The 16,488-nt window shown below is 45.7% G+C and overlaps 1 pseudogene; it reads right to left on the bottom strand.

The window, feature by feature from the left end:
• Nucleotides 1-14,156: 14,156 nt before the first annotated feature.
• LOC134964338 (5S ribosomal RNA) lies at nucleotides 14,157-14,274 on the bottom strand (annotated as a pseudogene).
• Between the last annotated feature and the right edge of the window lie 2,214 nt (nucleotides 14,275-16,488).

Genomic DNA, 16,488 nt, shown 5'->3' with positions numbered 1-16,488 from the left:
AGGCATCTGCCACAAAATATGTAGGTAAAAATGGAATTAAAAAATGGAAAAAAAGAAACCCACGAGATTTTCACAAAATAAGTCTCCAGACTCCATGGAGGGGAAAATATACAATCTTGATCCTATGGTATACACCAGTTAATTTGCATTCCAGCATTAAATCCGAGATTATTGTAATCCTTGAAAATAGAGAAGGGGATACAAATTCGGAAAGCTTTGGCCCCTCGTTTTTCAGTTTGTCCAGTAATATGGTAATTATGTATTTGCTTGCTTAAAATCCTTTCTGTTTCACACCAAGATAGGAGTGGAGGAGAAAGTCTGTGTGTTGTTCCTGATTGCGTGTGCCTCTCTAATGTTTAATCACCTTCTTGACACTGTGCTCTTCCTCTTGCCTCTTCTCATAATGTGAAAAGTCATCAAATATGGAGGTGGTAGCTAGCTATTATTCTGAGAACTTGGCGAGATTTTTCCAGGGGGACCACCTGTCGCTGAAATGATGGGTTTATTAAACTGTGCATGTCCTGTTTAAACAACATAAGGGTGGGTAGGAGACCCAAGGACAATTCCATCTTGCACCTCTTTTTTTTCTTTGCATTATGTGCTCTTTGGGGCCTAGTTTTTAAAACTGCCATCCTGTCTGCCACTGCAGTGCCACTCCTAGATGGGCCAGGTGTTTGTGCCGCCCACTTGTGTCACTTAGTTTAGTCATCCAGCTACCTTGTTGCTATCTTTTTGCCCAAAAACAATATTGTGAGGTGTGTGCTGTTCAGAATAGACAGGAAATGAATGTTATTGAGGTTAATAGTACTGTAGGAATGAAAAATAAAAAAAATGAAAAATTCAATGATTTTAGCTGTTTTTTTATTTATTTTTTAAAACAAAAATCCAGATCCAAAACCAAAACCTGAAAGGGTGGTTTTGGCAAAACCAATCCAGATCCAAAACACGAACGGAGATCCAGATCCAAAACCAAAACCCGAAAAGTGTCTTGTGAACATTTGTAATAGTGACAGTTTTGATCATTTGAGTTATCATACAATTACTCATCAACAATGTATTAAGAACTGCAAGTAAAATCTTTCGACCTTATACTAAACTTCTAAGGAGTAAACACTAAGGGGCTAATTCAGACCTCATCCTGCTGTGCATTTCCGCACAGCAGCAATCAGGACTCAGCTGTGCATGCGCCGGCGCCGCAGTGACAACCAGCCCTAGTGTTAGTTTCCCTAGGGCAGAGCTGAATCTAGGGTTTTTGTCACCCAGGGCATGCTGTAATTTGGCACCCCCTAGGTGACAGCCACAGCAGCAGAGCATGGTTCCTGTCTGTAAGTATTCAGCCTGCCTCCTCTGTCCCCACAGTTTCTGCTCCTGTCTCCATACTGTAGCTCCTGCATATTGCTTCTACCCTTTCTTCCCTGGTTCTCTCTCTCTCTGTTTTCTACGTGTTACTACGTGTGAGTAAAGAGGAGATTGCAAATTTCGATTTGGGATCAGTGAGAACTGTGTCCCATATATCTCCGTAATCGCCTATTGCATAGTTATTGGAGACTAATATCCCTGTACGCTCCATTGCATTTTATCCCAATATGTTGTTGAACATGCAATTTATATTTGGGTTGTACTAAAAGGATGACCACAGAAAGGGTTGATCGGGATGATTGCCTGCAGTTCACATTCACAGCTCTAGATGTCACTATATTTTTTTACTTCAACTGAGAATTAACAAACTACTGCAAGCACATAAAGCTTTTAAATAATATATTTATAGGTAAAAAAAAGTTGGAGCATTTATATAGCCTATCTGCACTCATTTGTATCAAGAGAGCTATGTAATTAAATCAGGAAACCAGCATCCTAATCAATATTAAGTCCTGACACCATTTTATATGGGTTTCCAGTGGGGAGATAGCTATATCTTTTATATTTACGTGGGATGATCACATTTTAAGCGCAGATACAATATCTATACCTGGGACTGTTGTACAAGCGTTTCCAGTGGGAAGATGCTATATCTTTTTTATTTATGTGGGATGATCACGTTTTAAGCACAGATATCTATACTTGAGACAGTTTTCTATGCGTTTCCAGTGGGAAGATGCTATATCTTTTTTATTTATGTGGGATGATCACATTTTAAGCGCAGATGTCTATACTTGAGTCTGTTTTCTATGTGTTTCCAGTGGGAAGATGGTTATATCTTTTTTTATTTATGTGGAATTATCATGTTTTAAGCGCATTTACGTATACCTGGGAAAGTTTTCTATGCGTTTCCAGTGGGGAGATACTATAGCTATATCTTTTTAATTTATGTTGGATGATCACGTTTTAAGCGCATGTACGTATACCTGGGGCTGTTTCTATGTGTTTCCAGTAGGAAGATGGCTATATCTTTTTTTTATATGATGGCATTAAAGCATATATACATATGCATCCTCAAGTAAGTATTTTTATTGCTGGATATGCTAATTATGTATACATAACATAGAGACAGGCCCGGCGCTACTCACTCTGCAAGTGGATACAAAGCAGTGAAGGTACCATGCTGGAGAGGCACTTTCCCTGCTGTTGCACCTGTCCCCCTGCTTCTGCTAGCTTCTGCGCCTGTCACACTGTTTGAATGGCGGCTTGAAGTGCCCCCCCCCACTTGACAGTGGCATTGTTTGGCAGAGAAGGGGGTGGAGCTTTATGGGGTAGAGTGGCAAAGCTACATGGGAACAGGCTGCAGAGGAGGACTAACTGCAGATCCGTCCAGCCAGATGGTAAGTGGAGGGAAAGTGAGTGAGAAAGTATATGTGTGTATCTGTGTGTGTGTGTGTGTGTCTGTGTGTGTATATATGTACTGTATGTGTGTTTGTTGTCATAATGAGTTTAAGTGGCACTTCTTTAGGCATTATATACAAGCGGCAATACTACTGGGAGCATTACGTATAAGCGGCACTGTTACTGGGGGCATTATGTATAAGTGGCACCACTACTGGGGGCATTATGTGTATAAGTGCCACTACTACTGGAGGCAATATATGTATAAGTGGCACTACTACGTGAGGTGTAATGTGAATAAGTTTGTGCTACTGTGTGGTGTAATTTGAAATGGTGGTACCATTGTGTGGCCATGCCCCTTTCTTGTGAGTCCACACCCTTTTCTTCAACATGCGCTGTCTCTTTGTAAAGTATGGGAAGGTGCAAATTTATAGATTGCAGAGGGCGCTGAACACCCTAGCACAAGCCCTGCAAAGAGACATATAATTTGATGGCAGATAAGAACCACTTGGCCAATGTAGTCTGCCCATGCACATACACCATACTTGCTGACTTCCTGGCTGCTCTCTCCGGGAGGGCGGGTCTGGGCCATGGTGTGCAGAGGGACTGAGGAGGAATGGGGCGGAACAGGGGCAGGATGGAAGCAGAACAGGGTGTGGCTATCATGGGCCATCATTTAAGCCACGCCCTCACTCTGTAATGCCGATATTACTGACATTATACTGCGGGGGCATGTCTATAAAGACGCGATTCAGCAATAATCACGTCATCTACTGCCCGAACCTTCCACTTTACTCGCTAAGTGAGCGACCGGGCGGGGGGACTTTAAAAATTGTGAGATTTGTCTGCTCTTCCAGGGGGCCTGGAGGGTCACCCAATTTTCAGGAGCCTCCTGGCCATTTCAGGAGAGTAGGCAAATATGACATACACACACTTTCACACTAGGGTTAATTTTGATTCCTCCGGCTACTCCAGTTTTCTCCCACATAACAAAATATACCAACCCCACTGGCACCTCCCTCCCTGCCATGATGACCCGTTCCCACCGCCAGCAGTGATTATACTCATCAACACCAAGGGATCAGTGATCGAAGCTGCTGAAGGCATGCTGGAGGAAACAAAACATACTGGTGTGTAAGTCTGTGTATGTACATGAGCAGACTAAAGTGCCAAATGGTTCTTATCTGCCATTAAATTCTATGTCTCTATGTTATGTTTAATTTATACGTATGTCCAGTGAGAAGGATACTTACTCGAGGACGCATATGTATATATGCTTTATGTCCATCATATATAAAAAAGAAATAGCCATCTTCCTACTGGAACACACATATAAAACAGTCCCAGGTATACACATCTGCACTTAAAACTAGAGATGAGCGGGTTCGGTTTCTTTGAATCCGAACCCGCACGAACTTCACTTTTTTTTTCACGGGTCCGAGCGCCTCGGATCTTCCCGCCTTGCTCGGTTAACCCGAGCGCGCCCGAACGTCATCATGACGCTGTCGGATTCTCGCGAGACTCGGATTCTATATAAGGAGCCGCGCGTCGCCGCCATTTTCACACGTGCATTGAGATTGATAGGGAGAGGACGTGGCTGGCGTCCTCTCCATTTAGATTAGATTTAGAAGAGAGAGAGAAAGAGAGATTGCTGTGATACTGTAGATTAGAAGAGAGTGCAGACAGAGTTTAGTGACTGACGACCACAGTGACCAGTGACCACCAGAGACAGTGCAGTTGTTTGTTTTATTTAATATATCCGTTCTCTGCCTGAAAAAAACGATACACAGTCACACAGTGACTCAGTCTGTGTGCACTGCTCAGCCCAGTGTGCTGCACATCAATGTATTGTATATAAAGCTTATAATTGTGGGGGAGACTGGGGAGCACTGCAGGTTGTTATAGCAGGAGCCAGGAGTACATGATAAATAATATTATATTAAAATTAAACAGTGCACACTTTTGCTGCAGGAGTGCCACTGCCAGTGTGACTAGTGGTGACCAGTGCCTGACCACCAGTATATTAGTAGTATTGTATACTATCTCTTTATCAACCAGTCTATATTAGCAGCAGACACAGTACAGTGCGGTAGTTCACGGCTGTGGCTACCTCTGTGTCGGCACTCGGCAGGCAGTCCGTCCATCCATAATTGTATTATAATATATACCACCTAACCGTGGTTTTTTTTTCATTCTTTATACCGTCGTCATACTAGTTGTTACGAGTATACTACTATCTCTTTATCAACCAGTGTACAGTGCGGTAGTTCACGGCTGTGGCTACCTCTGTGTCGGCACTCGGCAGGCAGTCCGTCCAACCATAATTGTATTATATACCACCTAACCGTGGTTTTTTTTTCATTCTTTATACCGTCGTCATACTAGTTGTTACGAGTATACTACTATCTCTTTATCAACCAGTGTACAGTGCGGTAGTTCACGGCTGTGGCTACCTCTGTGTCGGCACTCGGCAGGCAGTCCGTCCATCCATAATTGTATTATAATATATACCACCTAACCGTGGTTTTTTTTTCATTCTTTATACCGTCGTCATACTAGTTGTTACGAGTATACTACTATCTCTTTATCAACCAGTGTACAGTGCGGTAGTTCACGGCTGTGGCTACCTCTGTGTCGGCACTCGGCAGGCAGTCCGTCCAACCATAATTGTATTATAATATATACCACCTAACCGTGGTTTTTTTTTCATTCTTTATACCGTCGTCATACTAGTTGTTACGAGTATACTACTATCTCTTTATCAACCAGTGTACAGTGCGGTAGTTCACGGCTGTGGCTACCTCTGTGTCGGCACTCGGCAGGCAGTCCGTCCATCCATAATTGTATTATAATATATACCACCTAACCGTGGTTTTTTTTTCATTCTTTATACCGTCGTCATACTAGTTGTTACGAGTATACTACTATCTCTTTATCAACCAGTGTACAGTGCGGTAGTTCACGGCTGTGGCTACCTCTGTGTCGGCACTCGGCAGGCAGTCCGTCCAACCATAATTGTATTATAATATATACCACCTAACCGTGGTTTTTTTTTCATTCTTTATACCGTCGTCATACTAGTTGTTACGAGTATACTACTATCTCTTTATCAACCAGTGTACAGTGCGGTAGTTCACGGCTGTGGCTACCTCTGTGTCGGCACTCGGCAGGCAGTCCGTCCAACCATAATTGTATTATATACCACCTAACCGTGGTTTTTTTTTTCATTCTTTATACCGTCGTCATACTAGTTGTTACGAGTATACTACTATCTCTTTATCAACCAGTGTACAGTGCGGTAGTTCACGGCTGTGGCTACCTCTGTGTCGGCACTCGGCAGGCAGTCCGTCCAACCATAATTGTATTATAATATATACCACCTAACCGTGGTTTTTTTTTCATTCTTTATACCGTCGTCATACTAGTTGTTACGAGTATACTACTATCTCTTTATCAACCAGTGTACAGTGCGGTAGTTCACGGCTGTGGCTACCTCTGTGTCGGCACTCGGCAGGCAGTCCGTCCATCCATAATTGTATTATATACCACCTAACCGTGGTTTTTTTATACCACCTAACCGTGGCAGTCCGTCCATAATTGTATACTAGTATCCAATCCATCCATCTCCATTGTTTACCTGAGGTGCCTTTTAGTTCTGCCTATAAAATATGGAGAACAAAAAAGTTGAGGTTCCAAAATTAGGGAAAGATCAAGATCCACTTCCACCTCGTGCTGAAGCTGCTGCCACTAGTCATGGCCGAGACGATGAAATGCCAGCAACGTCGTCTGCCAAGGCCGATGCCCAATGTCATAGTACAGAGCATGTCAAATCCAAAACACCAAATATCAGAAAAAAAAGGACTCCAAAACCTAAAATAAAATTGTCGGAGGAGAAGCGTAAACTTGCCAATATGCCATTTACCACACGGAGTGGCAAGGAACGGCTGAGGCCCTGGCCTATGTTCATGGCTAGTGGTTCAGTTTCACATGAGGATGGAAGCACTCAGCCTCTCGCTAGAAAACTGAAAAGACTCAAGCTGGCAAAAGCACCGCAAAGAACTGTGCGTTCTTTGAAATCCCAAATCCACAAGGAGAGTCCAATTGTGTCGGTTGCGATGCCTGACCTTCCCAACACTGGACGTGAAGAGCATGCGCCTTCCACCATTTGCACGCCCCCTGCAAGTGCTGGAAGGAGCACCCGCAGTCCAGTTCCTGATAGTCAGATTGAAGATGTCAGTGTTGAAGTACACCAGGATGAGGAGGATATGGGTGTTGCTGGCGCTGGGGAGGAAATTGACCAGGAGGATTCTGATGGTGAGGTGGTTTGTTTAAGTCAGGCACCCGGGGAGACACCTGTTGTCCGTGGGAGGAATATGGCCGTTGACATGCCAGGTGAAAATACCAAAAAAATCAGCTCTTCGGTGTGGAGGTATTTCACCAGAAATGCGGACAACAGGTGTCAAGCCGTGTGTTCCCTTTGTCAAGCTGTAATAAGTAGGGGTAAGGACGTTAACCACCTCGGAACATCCTCCCTTATACGTCACCTGCAGCGCATTCATAATAAGTCAGTGACAAGTTCAAAAACTTTGGGTGACAGCGGAAGCAGTCCACTGACCAGTAAATCCCTTCCTCTTGTAACCAAGCTCACGCAAACCACCCCACCAACTCCCTCAGTGTCAATTTCCTCCTTCCCCAGGAATGCCAATAGTCCTGCAGGCCATGTCACTGGCAAGTCTGACGAGTCCTCTCCTGCCTGGGATTCCTCCGATGCATCCTTGCGTGTAACGCCTACTGCTGCTGGCGCTGCTGTTGTTGCCGCTGGGAGTCGATGGTCATCCCAGAGGGGAAGTCGTAAGCCCACTTGTACTACTTCCAGTAAGCAATTGACTGTTCAACAGTCCTTTGCGAGGAAGATGAAATATCACAGCAGTCATCCTACTGCAAAGCGGATAACTGAGTCCTTGACAACTATGTTGGTGTTAGACGTGCGTCCGGTATCCGCCGTTAGTTCACAGGGAACTAGACAATTTATTGAGGCAGTGTGCCCCCGTTACCAAATACCATCTAGGTTCCACTTCTCTAGGCAGGCGATACCGAGAATGTACACGGACGTCAGAAAAAGACTCACCAGTGTCCTAAAAAATGCAGTTGTACCCAATGTCCACTTAACCACGGACATGTGGACAAGTGGAGCAGGGCAGGGTCAGGACTATATGACTGTGACAGCCCACTGGGTAGATGTATGGACTCCCGCCGCAAGAACAGCAGCGGCGGCACCAGTAGCAGCATCTCGCAAACGCCAACTCTTTCCTAGGCAGGCTACGCTTTGTATCACCGCTTTCCAGAATACGCACACAGCTGAAAACCTCTTACGGCAACTGAGGAAGATCATCGCGGAATGGCTTACCCCAATTGGACTCTCCTGTGGATTTGTGGCATCGGACAACGCCAGCAATATTGTGTGTGCATTAAATATGGGCAAATTCCAGCACGTCCCATGTTTTGCACATACCTTGAATTTGGTGGTGCAGAATTTTTTAAAAAACGACAGGGGCGTGCAAGAGATGCTGTCGGTGGCCAGAAAAATTGCGGGACACTTTCGGCGTACAGGCACCACGTACAGAAGACTGGAGCACCACCAAAAACTACTGAACCTGCCCTGCCATCATCTGAAGCAAGAAGTGGTAACGAGGTGGAATTCAACCCTCTATATGCTTCAGAGGTTGGAGGAGCAGCAAAAGGCCATTCAAGCCTATACAATTGAGCACGATATAGGAGATGGAATGCACCTGTCTCAAGTGCAGTGGAGAATGATTTCAACGTTGTGCAAGGTTCTGATGCCCTTTGAACTTGCCACACGTGAAGTCAGTTCAGACACTGCCAGCCTGAGTCAGGTCATTCCCCTCATCAGGCTTTTGCAGAAGAAGCTGGAGGCATTGAAGAAGGAGCTAAAAGGGAGCGATTCCGCTAGGCATGTGGGACTTGTGGATGCAGCCCTTAATTCGCTTAACAAGGATTCACGGGTGGTCAATCTGTTGAAATCAGAGCACTACATTTTGGCCACCGTGCTCGATCCTAGATTTAAAGCCTACCTTGGATCTCTCTTTCCGGCAGACACAGGTCTGCTGGGGTTGAAAGACCTGCTGGTGACAAAATTGTCAAGTCAAGCGGAACGCGACCTGTCAACATCTCCTCCTTCACATTCTCCCGCAACTGGGGGTGCGAGGAAAAGGCTCAGAATTCCGAGCCCACCCGCTGGCGGTGATGCAGGGCAGTCTGGAGCGACTGCTGATGCTGACATCTGGTCCGGACTGAAGGACCTGACAACGATTACGGACATGTCGTCTACTGTCACTGCATATGATTCTCTCAACATTGATAGAATGGTGGAGGATTATATGAGTGACCGCATCCAAGTAGGCACGTCACACAGTCCGTACTTATACTGGCAGGAAAAAGAGGCAATTTGGAGGCCCTTGCACAAACTGGCTTTATTCTACCTAAGTTGCCCTCCCACAAGTGTGTACTCCGAAAGAGTGTTTAGTGCCGCCGCTCACCTTGTCAGCAATCGGCGTACGAGGTTACATCCAGAAAATGTGGAGAAGATGATGTTCATTAAAATGAATTATAATCAATTCCTCCGCGGAGACATTGACCAGCAGCAATTGCCTCCACAAAGTACACAGGGAGCTGAGATGGTGGATTCCAGTGGGGACGAATTGATAATCTGTGAGGAGGGGGATGTACACGGTGATATATCGGAGGGTGAAGATGAGGTGGACATCTTGCCTCTGTAGAGCCAGTTTGTGCAAGGAGAGATTAATTGCTTCTTTTTTGGGGGGGGTCCAAACCAACCCGTCATATCAGTCACAGTCGTGTGGCAGACCCTGTCACTGAAATGATGGGTTGGTTAAAGTGTGCATGTCCTGTTTTGTTTATACAACATAAGGGTGGGTGGGAGGGCCCAAGGATAATTCCATCTTGCACCTCTTTTTTCTTTTCTTTTTCTTTGCATCATGTGCTGATTGGGGAGGGTTTTTTGGAAGGGACATCCTGCGTGACACTGCAGTGCCACTCCTAGATGGGCCCGGTGTTTGTGTCGGCCACTAGGGTCGCTAATCTTACTCACACAGCTACCTCATTGCGCCTCTTTTTTTCTTTGCGTCATGTGCTGTTTGGGGAGGGTTTTTTGGAAGGGACATCCTGCGTGACACTGCAGTGCCACTCCTAGATGTGCCCGGTGTTTGTGTCGGCCACTAGGGTCGCTAATCTTACTCACACAGCTACCTCATTGCGCCTCTTTTTTTCTTTGCGTCATGTGCTGTTTGGGGAGGGTTTTTTGGAAGGGACATCCTGCGTGACACTGCAGTGCCACTCCTAGATGTGCCCGGTGTTTGTGTCGGCCACTAGGGTCGCTAATCTTACTCACACAGTCAGCTACCTCATTGCGCCTCTTTTTTTCTTTGCGTCATGTGCTGTTTGGGGAGGGTTTTTTGGAAGGGCCATCCTGCGTGACACTGCAGTGCCACTCCTAGATGGGCCCGGTGTTTGTGTCGGCCACTAGGGTCGCTAATCTTACTCACACAGCTACCTCATTGCGCCTCTTTTTTTCTTTGCGTCATGTGCTGTTTGGGGAGGGTTTTTTGGAAGGGACATCCTGCGTGACACTGCAGTGCCACTCCTAGATGGGCCCGGTGTTTGTGTCGGCCACTAGGGTCGCTTATCTTACTCACACAGCGACCTCGGTGCAAATTTTAGGACTAAAAATAATATTGTGAGGTGTGAGGTATTCAGAATAGACTGAAAATGAGTGTAAATTATGGTTTTTGAGGTTAATAATACTTTGGGATCAAAATGACCCCCAAATTCTATGATTTAAGCTGTTTTTTAGTGTTTTTGGAAAAAAACACCCGAATCCAAAACACACCCGAATCCGACAAAAATAATTCGGTGAGGTTTTGCCAAAACGCGTTCGAACCCAAAACACGGCCGCGGAACCGAACCCAAAACCAAAACACAAAACCCGAAAAATTTCAGGCGCTCATCTCTACTTAAAACATGATCATCCAACGTAAATAAAAAAGATATAGCCATCTCCCCACTGGAAATGCAGAGAAAACAGTCCCAGGTATACATATATGCAGTTATCCAATGTAAATTTAAATTGATTTTTATACAGTTAAGAAAACTGAATTAATAATTAAAGTGTACTATTACACCTTATGCAACGGTATATGTATATGTACATATACTATACTATAATATAAATTTGGGATAATGCACTTTTTACTGCAATGATAAGGATCTTATAAGTCAATAAGGGGGTCTGACTGACATATAATATGATTTTTTTAGTCTATAAATCTTTAAATTTCGTAAATAATTCTGACATCTAGTATCTCGGAGGTGAAATGCAGGCAATCATCCTGATCATCTCTTTTTGTAATCAACCTTTTAGTATATCCCCTTACATGTGTAAAATGTCTTGGAGTATCAAACATCTACTCTTTGAACTACAACATCTACTCTTTGAACTACAACATCTACTCTTTGAGCATGCAGCTCTTATTTTATTTGATATGTGCCTGTTTATTGTGAGTCTGTTAATACAGTATATAAAAATAAAAGTTATGTTTTTAAATTAAGTGCTTTGAATCCTGTTGAAGAAAGGGTGCTATATAAAAAAAATGATAATTATAATTATATAAATTATTCAAGTGTGCCCCAGAAAAATAGAGTTCTCTTATTCCCTTGCTATTGTTTCCACTCTCTGCCTTCCTAGCTTCTGGCCATCCCACCCTCTCTTTGCCCAGCATCTGGCCATTTCACCCTATCTCTTCCCAGCATCCAGCCGTCCCACCCTCTCTCTGCCCATCATCTGGCTGTCCTACCCTCTCTATGCCCAGCATCCAGCCATCCCACCCTCTCTCTGCCCAGCATCTGGCTGTCCCACCCTCTCTCTGCCCAGCATATGGCCGTCCTACCCTCTCTCTGCCCAGCATCTGGCCGTCCCACCCTCTCTCTGCCCAGCATCTGGCCATCCCACCCTCTCTCTGCCCAGCATCTGGCTGTCCCATCCTCTCTCTGCCCAGCATCTGGCCATCCCACCCTCTCTCTGCCCAGCATCTGGCCATTTCACCCTATCTCTTCCCAGCATCCAGCCGTCCCACCCTCTCTCTGCCCAGCATCTGGCTGTCTAACCCTCTCTCTGCCCATCATCTGGCTGTCCTACCCTCTCTATGCCCAGCATCCAGCCATCCCACCCTCTCTCTGCCCAGCATCTGGCTGTCCCACCCTCTCTCTGCCCAGCATATGGCCGTCCTACCCTCTCTCTGCCCAGCATCTGGCCGTCCCACCCTCTCTCTGCCCAGCATCTGGCCATCCCACCCTCTCTCTGCCCAGCATCTGGCTGTCCCATCCTCTCTCTGCCCAGCATCTGGCCATCCCACCCTCTCTCTGCCCAGCATCTGGCCATTTCACCCTATCTCTTCCCAGCATCCAGCCGTCCCACCCTCTCTCTGCCCAGCATCTGGCTGTCTAACCCTCTCTCTGCCCATCATCTGGCTGTCCTACCCTCTCTATGCCCAGCATCCAGCCGTCCCACCCTCTCTCTGCCCAGCATCTGGCTGTCCCACCCTCTCTCTGCCCAGCATATGGCCATCCTACCCTCTCTCTGCCCAGCATCTGGCCGTCCCATCCTTTCTCTGCCCAGCATCTGGCCATCCCACCCTCTCTCTGCCCAGCATCCAGCCATCCCACCCTCTCTATGCCCAGCATCCAGCAATCCCACCCTCTCTCTGCCCAGCATCTGGCTGTCCCACCCTCTCTCTGCCCAGCATCTGGCTGTCCCACCCTCTCTCTGCCCAGCATCTGGCCGTCCCATACTCTCTCTGCCCAGCATCTGGCTGTCCCACCCTCTCTCTGCCCAGCATCTGGCCATCCCATCCTCTCTCTGCCCAGCATCTGGCTGTCCCATCCTCTCTCTGCCCAGCATCTGGCCATCCCACCCTCTCTCTGCCCAGCATCTGGCCGTCCCACCCTCTCTCTGCCCAGCATCTGGCCGTCCCATCCTCTCTCTGCCCAGCATCTGGCTGTCCCACCCTCTCTCTGCCCAGCATCTGGCTGTCCCACCCTCTCTCTGCCCAGCATCTGGCCATCCCACCCTCTCTCTGCCCAGCATCTGGCTGTCCCACCCTCTCTCTGCTCACCATCTGGCTGTCACACCCTCTGTCTGCCCAGCATCTGGCTATTCCTCCCTCTCTCTGCCCACCATCTGACTGTTTCATCCTCTCTCTGCCCAGCAACTGGCTGTTCCACCCGGTCTCTGCCCACCATCTGGCCATCCCACCCTCTTTCTGTCCAGCATCTGGATATCCCACCATCTCTTTGACCAGCACCTGGCTGACCCACCCTCTCTCTGCCCACCATCTGGCGATCTTCCCACTCTCTCTGCTCAGCATCTGTCTGTTCCATCCTCTCTCTGCCCACTATCCGGCTGTCTAGCCGTCTCTCTGCCCAGCATCTAATGTATTTTTTTTCCAGGGGAGGGAATTGTTTTTATTAAATTGCTTTTGGGTACAATGGGGGTAATTCCAAGTTGATCGCAGCAGGAATTTTGTTAGCAGTTGGGTAAAACCATGGAGGTTGTTCGCTCGCAAGGCGATTTTAGCAGAGTTACACACGCTAAGCCGCCGCCTACTGGGAGTGAATCTTAGCTTCTTAAAATTGTGAACGATGTATTCGCAATATTGCGATTACAAACTACTTAGCAGTTTCTGAGTAGCTCCAGACTTACTCGGCATCTGCGATCAGTTCAGTGCTTGTCGTTCCTGGTTTGACAAAGAAATTGTATGGTTCCTGTATAGTACAGGAGCCAAAGAAGAAAAGAAGAAAGACTACACGTCTCTTCTGGGGCACTCTTTTATAGTAATTTATGTGATATTAAGGTATTTAAAAAATAACTTTTATTTGTATTCCTCTTAAAATAAGGTGCTATGAGGCAAAAATGGAACTAAAACACAATAGAGTTGCTATCTGTTTATCAAGAGGATAATCCATCCAATTTAAGTAAATTTGATTGTACAAGGTGATACAAATCAAACTGACTGGCTCCGTTCAGCAAAAATATATATATAGAAATGTGTGTCTCTCTGGTGTTAGAAGCGCTGTGATCCAGATTTAAATGATATAGGAAATATCATGTTCCAAAGAACTGCAATATAATTGTATCAAATCACACTATCATTATTCTGGAAGGGAGAGATATTTCTCTGTATAACACAGGTGGGCTCACCTTGTTGCCTAGGTAAGAGTCTGTTTCTATAGGCTGGAGTGGATATTGTGAGTGTTACCTGAAACTTTGGCTCCAGGTCTGATTGTTTTTTGTAGGATAAAAATACCTGCAGTACCGGGTATTCTCTGGTGGTCTCCCAACCAGGTACTGACCTGGCCCACAGTGCTTGGCTTCCAAGATCAGACGAGGTTGGGCATACTCAGTGTGGTGTGACCGCAGGTAATGTATCCTGCTTTATATTGCCCGGAGCCAAGTGTTGTGTAATGGAAGTTATTCAAGAACTCTTAGAGTCCAGATATTGGTGATACAACGATGTGTATCGATGATATTGGAGAGGACAATAGGAGATACGTCCTGAGCCAAAGTTCAGTTTAGTGATGAGCCTGATGTTGTCCCAGAATCCCCTTATTGCACAAAGATTATTTTCCAAACTAGTCACAAAAAATTATTTGTTGTACAATGTATATAAGTGAAAAGTCACATTAATGTCTGGAAACTCGGTGCAACAAAAAATATTGTGCAATTATAGCGGAGATATTCCTTATAAAGGGGCCTATGACAGCAAATACGGCTTCAAAATTGAGGTATAATCCTACTGTTAGGTGGAGGGGTAAAATACCCCCCTTTTTTTGGTGAGAACCGTCACTCAAGATCCATGGTGAGAGGTGAGTCCAGCAGAGAGACGCGCCGGTATCCGCGGTCCGTCGACCAGAAGTTCGGAAACCGGAACCGGAAGTGACGACAACCGGAAGTGACGACGTACGTTTCGCTCGTGGAGCTTGTTCACGGAAATGCCTGCTCCCTGGTCCTCTGTTGCTGGCTTATAAGGACCTGGTGGGTCCTAATAATTGGTTGATTGATTGCTGTGCTGTTTAATAAAGTGAATAATGAGCTCAGAGTTTTAGAGACGCTGTGTTGTTATGATTACATTAATGTGCACTGTGCGGTCATAAATTCATGTATGTTAAGGGGCTAAATAGCCAGGAATTGATATTTTCAAGATTATACAAATAGAGAACACCCTTGATAAAGCTTATTAGGTGTTTAATTGTGATATAATTGCATTGTTGTGAAATCACTAAAAGTTGCTGGATATAGCACAATGTATGGGAATACGCTATTAGTAGTGTTTTAAATGAATATAACTGTTGATTTGGTAACACTGAAAACATGGGACAGATTAAGAATGTGAGGGAATTAATGATAGCAATTGGAGAGCAAAGAAATTGTCACGATATAGAATGTAAAATATAAAATGGGAATTGTGAAAAATAAATCAGAAACTGTTGATCAGGGAAATAATACTGGGTAAAAGTTACTAATGGAAATTGTAATGATAGATAATGGAAATTCTAGGGGTCATAAAAAAGAATTTAGAGAGAAATTGCGATATTATTGTTGAAAAGGCTTTAATGCTATATTGGGTGTATAAAGAAAAAGGGAGTGTATTAGTTGGAAGGAACATATGTGAGCAAAGTGAAGTGAGGATTAAAGGTGAAGTTTGACAATGATGTGGAGGATTATACGATTGTGCTTGGTGGGGTGCAGTGATAAAGTGATGAGAGCAAAGGTAGGCTGGGATTGAAAAACCTGTGTGTATCACTGTGGATGACAGGTGTGAAATGAAAGGAGGGAGGGAGATACGGGGAGTGGGGGTGTGTGTGGGGGGTTTGGGTGTGGAAAGGGGAGGGGAAAGAGGGAAGGGGGGAAGGGAAAAAAAGGGGGGGGGAAGAGGGGGAAAGGGGGGGGAGGGAGAACAAAGAAAGATGGGAAGGGGAAGGGAGGGGGGGAGGAGGGGGGAGGGGAAGGGGGGAAGAAGGGAAGGGGGGAAAAGGGGATGGGAGGGAAAGGATGGGGGGGAAAGAAAGGGGGGTGGATGGAAAAGGGGGGGTTTGAGGAAAGATAGGGGGGCAAGAAGGTTAGTGTAGTGTAGGGATGATTGAAGGGGATTTTTCGTGACGGGAAAAAGGTAGCTGAGGGGCAGTGGTAAGAATGGGAAAGTGAGGATCAACCTGGGCAGGGGAAAGGGGGTGAGAAGAAATGGAGAAACAGAATGGAGAGAGGGATGGGAAAAGGAAAGAGAATGCTGGGGCAATGTGGGATGCAGATGATGGGGTGAAGGGAGGTTTTAAAGGAGATGTGGATAAGATATTGGGTATGAGCGAAGTGGAATGAAGGGGCAGAACTGAAAATATTGGATGATTGGGGTGTGGTGAAAGATTGGGAAAGTGACTGATGCAATGGAGAGAAGTAGTTGTGAAATGTGGTGACTGAGAAAATTGTGGATCAGCTGGGTTATGTGATGTTGACAGGCAGAAATGGAAAAGGGATAGAGAGAGAGATGAAGGAATTAATGGTGCTAACTGTGACTGAGTGCTAGAATAACTGGATTGAGGATAAATTGATATGGGATTGCTGAAGAAAAGAAAGTTGCA

Source organism: Pseudophryne corroboree, chromosome 9 (assembly GCF_028390025.1).
Source record: "Pseudophryne corroboree isolate aPseCor3 chromosome 9, aPseCor3.hap2, whole genome shotgun sequence".
In the NCBI taxonomy this organism is placed as follows: domain Eukaryota; kingdom Metazoa; phylum Chordata; class Amphibia; order Anura; family Myobatrachidae; genus Pseudophryne; species Pseudophryne corroboree.
Note: the sequence above shows the minus strand (reverse complement) of the source record. Positions and strands in the feature narration are given on the sequence as shown.